Genomic DNA, 13265 nt, shown 5'->3' with positions numbered 1-13265 from the left:
TCGTTCTTGCAAACTCTTCCCTAGACATCGCCCTGCACGACACGTACTACGTAGTTGCCCACTTCCACTACGTCCTATCCATAGGCGCCGTCTTTGCCATTCTAGCAGGATTTACTCACTGATTCCCACTACTCACTGGGTTTACCCTACACCAAACATGAGCAAAAGCCCACTTCGGGGTAATATTTACAGGAGTAAACCTAACGTTCTTCCCCCAGCACTTCCTAGGCCTAGCAGGAATACCCCGACGATACTCGGACTATCCCGACGCCTACACACTATGAAACACCATTTCCTCCTAGTCCTAGGACTTAGAGAAACTCCAGTACTAAAAATAGTAAACACAAGCAATAATTTCATATACTTCACTCTCACTCACCACTCAACTATCAGCTAACCACACCCCCGTCCACATAGCTTAACACAAAGCATGGCACTGAAGTTGCCAAGATGGCATAAAACATGCCTGCGGACAAAAGACTTAGTCCTAACCTTACGGTTGGTTTTTGCTAAATATATGCATGCAAGTATCCGCGCCCCAGTGTAAACGCCCTCGACCACCTACCCCCATACAGGCCTTGAGGAGCGGGTATCAGGCACACCCAAGTAGTAGCCCAAGACGCCTCGCTAAGCCACGCCCCCACGGGTATTCAGCAGTAATTAACATTAAGCAATGAGTGCAAACTTGACTTAGTTATAGCAACAGCCTAACTTCAAGGGTTGGTAAATCTTGTGCCAGCCACCGCGGTCATACAAGAAACCCAAATCAACCGTCCTATTGACACGGCGTAAAGAGTGGTAAAATGCCTATCCTAGCTAACTAAGATCAAAATGCAACTAAGCTGTCATAAGCCCAAGATGCACCTAAACACACCATTAAGATGATCTTAGGAACTAACGACTGATTTAAACCCACGAAAGCCAGGGCCCAAACTGGGATTAGATACCCCACTATGCCTGGCCCTAAATCTTGATACTTACTTTACCGAAGTATCCGCCAGAGAACTACGAGCACAAACGCTTAAAACTCTAAGGACTTGGCGGTGCCCCAAACCCACCTAGAGGAGCCTGTTCTACAATCGATAATCCCCGATTAACCCAACCACCCCTTGCCAACACAGCCTACATACCGCCGTCGCCAGCACACCTCGAATGAGAGCACAACAGTGGACACAATAGCACCCCGCTAATAAGACAGGTCAAGGTATAGCCTATGGAGTGGAAGAAATGGGCTACATTCCCTATTCATAGGGCACACGGAAAGAAGCGTGAAACCACTTCTGGAAGGCGGATTTAGCAGTAAAGTGGGACAATAGAGCCTACTTTAAGCCGGCCCTGGGGCACGTACATGGTTAAACATGACTGTTAGTAGTGTGGCGAGCCATAGTGGGAAGGCTAGGGCTATGTTCATAGATAGTTGGGTGGTTGGGGTGAATGTATATGGAAGGAGGCCTAGAAGGTTGATTGTAAGAAGTATGATTATTAGGGATGTAAATATTATGGCTCATTTGTGGCCATTTTTGTTGAGTGGGACTATTAGTTGTTTTGTGATTAGGTGAAGGAGTCATGTTTGGATAGTAGAAAGGCGGTTGTTGATTCATCGGTTGTTTGGGGACGGGAATAGTAGGGCTGGGAAGAGTAGGGATAGTAGGATTAAGGGGATGCCAAATAGATTGGGGCTGGAAAATTGGTCAAAGAAGCTTAGGTTCATGGTCAGGATCATGGTGTGGGTTTGGTAGTGAGGGAGGTCTTATTTGATGGGGGGTTGGTTGTGGTGAAGGCTAGTAGTTTTGGTTGGATGAGGAGTGCTAGGGTTAATCAGGTTATAATTATGATTGAAAATCATGGTGCGGGGTTAAGCTGTGGCATATCATTAAGGAGGGGGAAGTCCCTCTTTGGCTAGCTTAAAAGGCTAGTGCTGTTGCATAGCTTCTTAATGATTAGGATGATGATAGAAGGGACGATCAGGCCTCGAAATGTGGGAGTGGGGTTGATTCTACTACAATGGGTATGTAGCTGTGATTAGCCCCGCAAATTTCTGAGCATTGTCCGTAAAAAATCCCAGGCCGGGTGGTAATGAATGAAGTTTGGTTTAGTCGGCCTGGGATTGCGTCTGTTTTAACTCCGAGCGTTGGGACTGCTCAGGAGTGGAGTACGTCTCCTGCAGTAATGATCACGCGGATGGGGGATTCTATTGGGATAACTACGCGGTGGTCAACTTCTAGCAGTCGGAAGTGGCCGTTGGGTAAGTCTGGGGTGGGCACTATGTAGGAGTCGAATGATAGGTCTTTGAAGTCTGTGTATTCGTAGCTTCAGTATCATTGGTGGCCGATGGCTTTTAGGGTGAGGTCTGGTTCATCGATTTTGTCCATTATGTAGAGGATTTGTAGGGATGGGAGGGCGAGGAGTACCAGGACGATAGCAGGTAGGATTGTCCAGATCAGCTCTACTTCTTGGGCGTCTACAGCATTGGACGAGAGTTTTTCTGTTAGTATGTGGGCTAAAAGGTAGAGAACTAGGCTGCAGATAGCTAGGGCAACGATTAGGGCGTGGTCGTGGAATTCAACGAGTTCTTCTATGATGGGTGATGAGGCGTCTTGGAATCCTAGTTGGGAGTGGTTGGCCACATGAGATGTACAGGATTTTTACCTGTGATTTAGTCTTGACAAGGCTATGTAATTGGTTTACTAACGTCTCATAAGAAAGAAGCATGAGCGGTTAACCTCCTGGGAGACCCAGAAAACTTCACCCCAGCAAACCCGCTAGTAACCCCACCACACATCAAGCCAGAATGATACTTCCTATTCGCCTACGCCATCCTACGTTCAATCCCAAATAAACTAGGAGGCATATTAGCACTGGCCGCCTCCGTACTGATCCTATTCCTAATCCCATTCCTGCACAAATCAAAACAACGAGCAATAACATTCCGACCACTCTCCCAGCTCCTATTCTGAGTACTAGTCGCCGACCTCCTCGTCCTAACATGAGTAGGAAGCCAACCCGTCGAACACCCATTCATCATCATCGGCCAACTCGCTTCAATCGCCTACTTCACTATCCTCCTATTTCTCCTCCCCGCCGCAAGCGCCCTAGAAAACAAAATACTCAACTGCTAAATACTCTAATAGTTTATAAAAACATTGGTCTTGTAAACCAAAGATTGAAGACTTACCACTTCTTAGAGTACCCCAAACTCAGAAAAAAAGGACTCAAACCTTTATCTCCAGCTCCCAAAGCTGGCATTTTCAATAAACTATTCTCTGACCCTAACCCCTAAACCGCCCGAATAGCACCCCGCGACAACCCCCGCACAAGCTCCAATACAACAAACAAAGTCAACAACAGCCCCCAACCCGCCACTAAAAACATCCCTGCCCCATGTGAATAAAACATGGAAACTCCACTAAAATCCGACCGAACAACAAACACCCCAACATTATTCACAGTAGAAACCCCGAACTTCCAAGCCCCCATAAACCCCCCAAACACCAACCCCCCAAAAACAATTGCCACAAACGCTACTGCACATCCAATCACCCGTCAATCCCCCCAAGCCCCAGGGAAAGGCTCCGCTGCTAAAGCTACTGAATAAACAAACACCACCAGCATACCCCCCAAATACACCATAAACAGCACTAAAGCCACGAACGAAACCCCAAGGCCCAGCAACCACCCGCACCCCGCCACAGACGCTAACACCAAACCAACAACCCCATAATACGGCGAAGGATTCGACGCCACACCCAAAACACCCACCGCAAAGCAAATCCCTAAAAAAAACATAAAATAAGTCATTATTCCTGCCCGGACACTACCCGAGGCCTGCGGCTCGAAAAGCCGCCATTGTTCTCAACTACAGGAACTAACCGCAAGCCCCCAATAATTCTACCCCATCTATGCCATTATGCTTAACCCCCCCCCCCTCCCCCCCCGAGGCGGGGGTATTTGGTTATGCATATTCGTGCATAAATTTATATACCCCATATACATACATACTATAGTACCAGTAATATACATTATATACGGACTATCTTATAAGCAGGTGCTAAACCCATACATGTACACGGCCATTAAACCCTTAAACACACTCCTACCAAACCACCCGGCATGAATGTTCTAGGACCATACCCCACAACACCCAATACAACTCCACTCAAGCGCATAACAAGACCCCATTTTAATGAATGCTCACAGGACATGCTCCAACAACAACTCTCCACCACATATCTCATGCAGTTCGTATCAGACGGATTTATTAATCGTACTCCTCACGTGAAATCAGCAACCCGTTGCACATAATGTCCGGTATGACTAGCTTCAGGCCCATACGTTCCCCCTAAACCCCTCGCCCTCCTCACATTTTTGCGCCTCTGGTTCCTCGGTCAGGGCCATCCATTGGGTTCACTCACCCCTCCTTGCCCTTCAAAGTGGCATCTGTGAGTACTTTCACCTTCTCAATGCGTAATCGCGGCATGTTCCAGCTTTTTGGCGCCTCTGGTTCCTCTTATTTTTTCCGGGGTTACCTCACAGGTGGCTATTCCCAGTGATCTCGGGGGTCCCACAATCTAAGCCTGGACACACCTGCCTCACGGCCTATCCTATATTTCAAGGGTCCCTCGATGAGACGGTTGGCGTATATGGGGAATCATCCTGACACTGATGCACTTTGACCACATTCAGTTAATGTTACCTCCACCCTCCGGGTTAAATGGGGCTATTGGATGAATGCTCGTTGGACATAGCACAAAACAACAAATCATTAAGCGCAACCCCTGCGCTTCACAAACTAAACCAGTAAACTTTCGCTAACCACCATGTAGCATAAACCTTCATCGCCCAATCCCAGCAAACTACCTCTAAAACTCCATTAATCATCCCTTCCATGACATCATCGGAACGATGTACATATACACACAAACACATACAAAATAACTTAAACTCATTAGAGAAACTCCAGTACTAAAAATAGTAAACACAAGCAATAATTTCATATACTTCACTCTCACTCACCACTCAACTATCAGCTAACCACACCCCCGTCCACATAGCTTAACACAAAGCATGGCACTGAAGTTGCCAAGATGGCATAAAACATGCCTGCGGACAAAAGACTTAGTCCTAACCTTACGGTTGGTTTTTGCTAAATATATACATGCAAGTATCCGCGCCCCAGTGTAAACGCCCTCGACCACCTACCCCCATACAGGCCTTGAGGAGCGGGTATCAGGCACACCCAAGTAGTAGCCCAAGACGCCTCGCTAAGCCACGCCCCCACGGGTATTCAGCAGTAATTAACATTAAGCAATGAGTGCAAACTTGACTTAGTTATAGCAACAGCCTAACTTCAAGGGTTGGTAAATCTTGTGCCAGCCACCGCGGTCATACAAGAAACCCAAATCAACCGTCCTATTGACACGGCGTAAAGAGTGGTAAAATGCCTATCCTAGCTAATTAAGATCAAAATGCAACTGAGCTGTCATAAGCCCAAGATGCACCTAAACACACCATTAAGATGATCTTAGGAACTAACGACTGATTTAAACCCACGAAAGCCAGGGCCCAAACTGGGATTAGATACCCCACTATGCCTGGCCCTAAATCTTGATACTTACTTTACCGAAGTATCCGCCAGAGAACTACGAGCACAAACGCTTAAAACTCTAAGGACTTGGCGGTGCCCCAAACCCACCTAGAGGAGCCTGTTCTACAATCGATAATCCCCGATTAACCCAACCACCCCTTGCCAACACAGCCTACATACCGCCGTCGCCAGCACACCTCGAATGAGAGCACAACAGTGGACACAATAGCACCCCGCTAATAAGACAGGTCAAGGTATAGCCTATGGAGTGGAAGAAATGGGCTACATTCCCTATTCATAGGGCACACGGAAAGAAGCGTGAAACCACTTCTGGAAGGCGGATTTAGCAGTAAAGTGGGACAATAGAGCCTACTTTAAGCCGGCCCTGGGGCACGTACATACCGCCCGTCACCCTCCTCAAAAGCCACATCCCACATAACTAATACCATAAATACGCTGAGGATGAGGTAAGTCGTAACAAGGTAAGTGTACCGGAAGGTGTACTTAGAATATCAAGACGTAGCTATAACACCAAAGCACTCAGCTTACACCTGAAAGATATCTACTAGACCGGATCGTCTTGAAGCCCCCCCTCTAGCTCAACCACACAAATAGTACACCAAAACTAAAGAATTTACTAAACTAATTAAACTAAAGCATTTTACAGTCTTAGTATAGGCGATAGAAAAGACACTTAGACGCGATAGAGACCCCAGTACCGTAAGGGAAAGATGAAATAGCAGTGAAACAATCAAAGCGACAGACAGCAAAGATCAACCCTTGTACCTTTTGCATCATGGTTTAGCGAGAACAACCAAGCAAAGTGAACTAAAGTTTGCCCCCCCGAAACCCAAGCGAGCTACTTTCAAGCAGTTAAAGAGAGCGAACCCGTCTCTGTTGCAAAAGAGTGGGATGACTTGTCAGTAGAGGTGAAAAGCAAACCGAGCTGGGTGATAGCTGGTTACCTGTGAAACGAATCTAAGTTCCCCCTTAATCCTCCCTACCGGACATCCTGAACCCTAATGAGATGATTAAGAGCTATTTAATGGAGGGACAGCTCCATTAAAAAAGGACACAACCTCGACTAGCGGATAATTCTTACTACTGATCCTACCGTGGGCCCTAAAGCAGCCATCAAAAAAGAGTGCGTCAAAGCTCCACCACCTAAAAATACCAAAATAAGATGATTCCCTTATCACAAACAGGTCAACCTATGAATATAGGAGAATTAATGCTAAAATAAGTAACTCAGGGCCACACCCCTCTAACGGCGCAAGCTTACATAGAAACATTATTAACAGACCTAGACAGATACAAAAACCCCTACAAGACCACGTATTAACTAACCCTGTTAACCCGACTCAGGAGCGCCTATAAGAGCGATTAAAATCTGTGAAAGGAACTCGGCAAATTAATAAGGCCCGACTGTTTACCAAAAACATAGCCTTCAGCAAATTAAACAAGTATTGAAGGTGATGCCTGCCCGGTGACTTAGGTTTAACGGCCGCGGTATCCTAACCGTGCAAAGATAGCGCAATCAATTGTCCCATAAATCGAGACTTGTATGAATGGCTAAACGAGGTCTTAACTGTCTCTCACAGATAATCAGTGAAATTGATCTCCCCGTGCAAAAGCGGGGATGTGAACATAAGACGAGAAGACCCTGTGGAACTTAAAAATCAACGACCACCGCGAATCCTCAATCAACCCCACTGGGGCCACTACCATCGCAGAGCCTGGTCGATATTTTTCGGTTGGGGCGACCTTGGAGGAGAACAAATCCTCCAAAAACAAGACCATACCTCTTTACCTAGAGCTACCCCTCAAAGTGCTAACAGTGACCAGACCCAATATAATTGATTAATGGACCAAGCTACCCCAGGGATAACAGCGCAATCCCCCTCAAGAGCCCATATCGACAGGGGGGTTTACGACCTCGATGTTGGATCAGGACATCCTAATGGTGCAGCCGCTATTAAGGGTTCGTTTGTTCAACGATTAACAGTCCTACGTGATCTGAGTTCAGACCGGAGCAATCCAGGTCGGTTTCTATCTATGACACACTCTCCCCAGTACGAAAGGACCGGGAAAGTGGGGCCAATACCACAAGCACGCCCCCCCCCTCTAAGCAGTGAAACCAACTAAACCGTGAAGAGGGCCTTCCCCCACCACTTTCAATCCTAGAAAAGGACCAGCTAGAGTGGCAGAGCCCGGCAAGTGCAGAAGGCTTAAGCCCTTTCCCCAGAGGTTCAAATCCTCTCCCTAGCTTCACCCATGATTCAAATAACAACACTAAGCTGCCTCATTATATCCCTCCTATACATCATCCCAATCCTGATTGCCGTAGCCTTCCTAACCCTAGCAGAACGGAAAATCCTAAGCTACATACAATCCCGCAAAGGCCCTAACGTTGTCGGGCCTTTTGGCCTACTTCAACCATTTGCGGACGGACTGAAACTATTTACCAAAGAGCCCATCCGACCCTCTACCTCTTCCCCACTTCTATTCATTCTGATACCAATACTAGCCCTTGTCCTAGCCCTCACCACTTGAGCACCACTACCACTCCCATTTCCCCTAGCAGATCTAAACCTCGGAGTTCTCTTCCTAATAGCCATGTCAAGCCTAGCCGTCTACTCAGTCCTATGATCAGGCTGAGCCTCGAACTCAAAATACGCACTAATCGGAGCCCTACGGGCAGTAGCACAGACCATTTCATACGAAGTGACACTGGCCATAATCCTGCTATCAATAATCATACTAAGCGGAAGCTACACACTCAGCTCCTTTGCCGTCGCACAGGAGCCTCTATACTTCATTTTCTCCTCATGACCCCTAGCAATAATATGATACGTATCCACCCTAGCAGAGACAAACCGAGCTCCTTTTGACCTCACAGAGGGTGAATCTGAGCTAGTCTCAGGGTTTAACGTTGAATACGCCGCAGGACCCTTCGCCTTATTCTTCCTAGCTGAATATGCGAACATTATGCTAATAAATACACTTACAGCCATCATATTCCTAAACCCAAGCGCCCTAGGGCCACCCACAGAACTATTCCCCGTCATCCTAGCCACAAAAGTCCTCCTACTATCTTCTGGTTTCTTATGGGTCCGAGCTTCATACCCACGATTCCGATATGACCAACTAATGCACCTACTATGAAAAAACTTCCTACCCCTCACACTAGCTCTGTGCCTCTGACACATCAGCATACCTATCTGCTATGCAGGCCTACCTCCTTACATAAGGAAATGTGCCTGAACTACAAAGGGTCACTATGATAAAGTGAACATAGAGGTATAACAGCCCTCTCATTTCCTGTTGACCTTAGAAAAGTAGGAATTGAACCCACACAAGAGAAATCAAAATTCTCCATACTTCCCTTATATTATTTTCTAGTAGAGTCAGCTAATCAAGCTATCGGGCCCATACCCCGAAAATGATGGTTTAACCCCCTCCTCTACTAATGAACCCTTACGCGACCCCAATCATAACCTTCAGCCTCATCTTGGGCACCACAATCACAATTTCCAGCAACCACTGAGTTCTGGCCTGGACAGGACTGGAGATCAACGCACTAGCCATCATTCCCCTAATTGCCAAATCCCACCACCCACGAGCAGTAGAAGCCGCAACGAAATACTTCCTAACCCAAGCAGCTGCTTCCGCCCTGGTCCTATTCTCTAGCATAACCAATGCCTGAGTCACCGGCCAATGAGACATCACACAAATAAACCACCCAACCTCCTGTCTACTACTGACAGCAGCAATCGCTATTAAACTGGGCCTAGTGCCATTTCACTTCTGATTCCCAGAAGTACTACAAGGATCGCCACTAATAACAGCCCTGCTACTCTCGACCCTCATAAAATTCCCCCCACTAACCCTGCTCCTACTAACATCCAAATCCCTCGACCCAGCTCTACTCACCGCCATGGCCCTAGCCTCAACAGCACTAGGAGGCTGAATAGGACTGAACCAAACACAAACACGCAAAATCCTAGCCTTCTCGTCCATCTCCCACTTAGGCTGAATCGCCATCATCCTAGTTTACAGCCCCAAATTGGCCTTACTTACCTTCTACCTATACACAATCATAACATCAGCCGTATTCCTAGCCCTTAACAAAATCAAAGCCCTTAACCTATCCATGATCACAACCTCATGAACAAAAACCCCAGTGCTAAACGCCACCCTAATACTAGTACTTTTATCCCTAGCAGGCCTCCCCCCATTAACAGGCTTTATACCAAAGTGACTTATCATCCAAGAACTAACTAAACAGGAAATAACACCAGCAGCCATGGCAATTGCCATGCTATCACTGCTCAGCCTCTTCTTCTACCTACGCCTCGCATACCACTCAACAATTACCCTTCCCCCCAACTCCTCTAACCACATAAAACAATGATACACTAGCAAAGCCCCAAGCACACCTACTGCGGTCCTTGCCTCACTATCAATCCTCTTACTTCCCCTGTCCCCAATAATACATGCCATTGTCTAGAAACTTAGGATAACACCCCAAACCGAAGGCCTTCAAAGCCTTAAATAAGAGTTAAACCCTCTTAGTTTCTGCACATTAAGACTTACAGAATATTAACCTGTATCTTCTGAATGCAAGTCAGACGCTTTAATTAAGCTAAAGCCTCCCTAGACAGATGGGCTTCGATCCCACAAAACTCTAGTTAACAGCTAAATGCCTAAACCAATTGGCTTCTGCCTACAAAGACCCTGACGCACCCTAGTGCGCATCGATGAGCTTGCAACTCAACATGAATTTCACTACAGAGCCGATAAGAAGAGGAATTAAACCTCTGTAAAAAGGACTACAGCCTAACGCTTCAACACTCAGCCATCTTACCCGTCACCTTCATCAACCGATGACTATTTTCCACTAACCATAAGGATATTGGCACCCTGTACCTCATCTTCGGGGCATGAGCAGGAATAGTCGGCACCGCACTCAGCCTATTAATCCGCGCAGAACTAGGACAACCAGGAACTCTCCTAGGCGACGACCAAATTTACAATGTAATCGTTACCGCTCACGCCTTTGTAATAAGCTTCTTTATAGTCATACCCATCATGATCGGAGGATTCGGCAACTGATTAGTCCCCCTCATAATCGGTGCCCCCGACATAGCATTCCCGCGAATAAACAACATAAGCTTTTGACTCCTCCCCCATCATTCCTCCTCCTACTAGCCTCATCCACTGTAGAAGCTGGCGCCGGCACAGGCTGAACTGTCTACCCTCCCCTAGCAGGTAACCTTGCCCACGCCGGAGCTTCAGTAGACCTGGCTATCTTCTCACTCCACTTAGCCGGTATCTCCTCCATCCTTGGGGCCATCAACTTTATCACCACAGCCATCAACATAAAACCCCCCGCACTCTCACAATACCAAACCCCACTATTTGTCTGATCCGTACTAATTACCGCCATCCTACTCCTTCTATCACTCCCCGTACTCGCCGCCGGTATTACAATATTACTAACTGATCGAAACCTAAACACCACATTCTTCGACCCCGCTGGAGGAGGAGACCCAATCCTGTACCAACACCTATTCTGATTCTTCGGACACCCAGAAGTCTATATTCTGATCCTACCGGGGTTCGGAATCATCTCACACGTAGTCACGTACTACTCAGGCAAAAAGGAGCCCTTCGGCTACATGGGAATAGTCTGAGCCATACTATCCATCGGCTTCCTAGGATTCATCGTCTGAGCTCACCACATGTTTACAGTAGGAATAGACGTTGATACCCGAGCCTACTTTACATCAGCCACTATAATCATTGCCATCCCTACCGGAATCAAAGTATTTAGCTGACTAGCCACCCTGCACGGAGGAACAATCAAATGAGACCCCCCGCAATACTATGAGCTCTAGGATTTATCTTCCTATTTACCATCGGAGGATTAACAGGAATCGTTCTTGCAAACTCTTCCCTAGACATCGCCCTGCACAACACGTACTACGTAGTTGCCCACTTCCACTACGTCCTATCCATAGGCGCCGTCTTTGCCATTCTAGCAGGATTTACTCACTGATTCCCACTACTCACTGGGTTTACCCTACACCAAACATGAGCAAAAGCCCACTTCGGGGTAATATTTACAGGAGTAAACCTAACGTTCTTCCCCCAGCACTTCCTAGGCCTAGCAGGAATACCCCGACGATACTCGGACTATCCCGACGCCTACACACTATGAAACACCATTTCCTCCATCGGCTCCCTAATCTCAATAGTAGCCGTAATCATACTAATATTCATCATCTGAGAAGCCTTTCCGGCCAAACGAAAAGTCCTACAACCAGAACTAACTACCACAAACGTTGAATGAATCCACGGCTGCCCTCCCCCATACCATACTTTCGAGGAACCGGCCTTCGTCCAAGTACAAGAAAGGAAGGAATCGAACCCTCACATGCTGGTTTCAAGCCAACTGCATTAACCGCTCATGCTTCTTTCTTATGAGACGTTAGTAAACCAATTACATAGCCTTGTCAAGACTAAATCACAGGTAAAAATCCTGTACATCTCATGTGGCCAACCACTCCCAACTAGGATTCCAAGACGCCTCATCACCCATCATAGAAGAACTCGTTGAATTCCACGACCACGCCCTAATCGTTGCCCTAGCTATCTGCAGCCTAGTTCTCTACCTTTTAGCCCACATACTAACAGAAAAACTCTCGTCCAATGCTGTAGACGCCCAAGAAGTAGAGCTGATCTGGACAATCCTACCTGCTATCGTCCTGGTACTCCTCGCCCTCCCATCCCTACAATTCCTCTACATAATGGACAAAATCGATGAACCAGACCTCACCCTAAAAGCCATCGACCACCAATGATACTGAAGCTACGAATACACAGACTTCAAAGACCTATCATTCGACTCCTACATAGTGCCCACCCCAGACTTACCCAACGGCCACTTCCGACTGCTAGAAGTTGACCACCGCGTAGTTATCCCAATAGAATCCCCCATCCGCGTGATCATTACTGCAGGAGACGTACTCCACTCCTGAGCAGTCCCAACGCTCGGAGTTAAAACAGACGCAATCCCAGGCCGACTAAACCATCAACAGTCCTACGTGATCTGAGTTCAGACCGGAGCAATCCAGGTCGGTTTCTATCTATGACACACTCTCCCCAGTACGAAAGGACCGGGAAAGTGGGGCCAATACCACAAGCACGCCCCCCCCCTCTAAGCAGTGAAACCAACTAAACCGTGAAGAGGGCCTTCCCCCACCACTTTCAATCCTAGAAAAGGACCAGCTAGAGTGGCAGAGCCCGGCAAGTGCAGAAGGCTTAAGCCCTTTCCCCAGAGGTTCAAATCCTCTCCCTAGCTTCACCCATGATTCAAATAACAACACTAAGCTGCCTCATTATATCCCTCCTATACATCATCCCAATCCTGATTGCCGTAGCCTTCCTAACCCTAGCAGAACGGAAAATCCTAAGCTACATACAATCCCGCAAAGGCCCTAACGTTGTCGGGCCTTTTGGCCTACTTCAACCATTTGCGGACGGACTGAAACTATTTACCAAAGAGCCCATCCGACCCTCTACCTCTTCCCCACTTCTATTCATTCTGATACCAATACTAGCCCTTGTCCTAGCCCTCACCACTTGAGCACCACTACCACTCCCATTTCCCCTAGCA

The 13265-nt window shown here is 47.3% G+C and overlaps 1 long non-coding RNA gene across 4 annotated transcripts in view; it reads right to left on the bottom strand.

Annotated features, from left to right (window-relative positions):
- The window catches only part of LOC308186674, a 413864-nt gene that overhangs the window by 31851 nt on the left and 368748 nt on the right, over positions 1-13265 (bottom strand). For 3 of the 4 annotated variants that reach the window (XR_013944180.1, XR_013944181.1, XR_013944182.1), the window contains one exon: positions 2736-2885. This is a non-coding gene — a long non-coding RNA (uncharacterized lncRNA). The remainder of the gene's footprint in view (positions 1-2735; positions 2886-13265) is intronic. The other variant, XR_013944183.1, reaches the window with a different exon arrangement.

This window comes from Anser brachyrhynchus (assembly GCF_964034855.1).
Source record: "Anser brachyrhynchus genome assembly, contig: SCAFFOLD_79, whole genome shotgun sequence".
NCBI classification, from domain to species: Eukaryota; Metazoa; Chordata; class Aves; order Anseriformes; family Anatidae; genus Anser; species Anser brachyrhynchus.
Note: the sequence above shows the minus strand (reverse complement) of the source record. Positions and strands in the feature narration are given on the sequence as shown.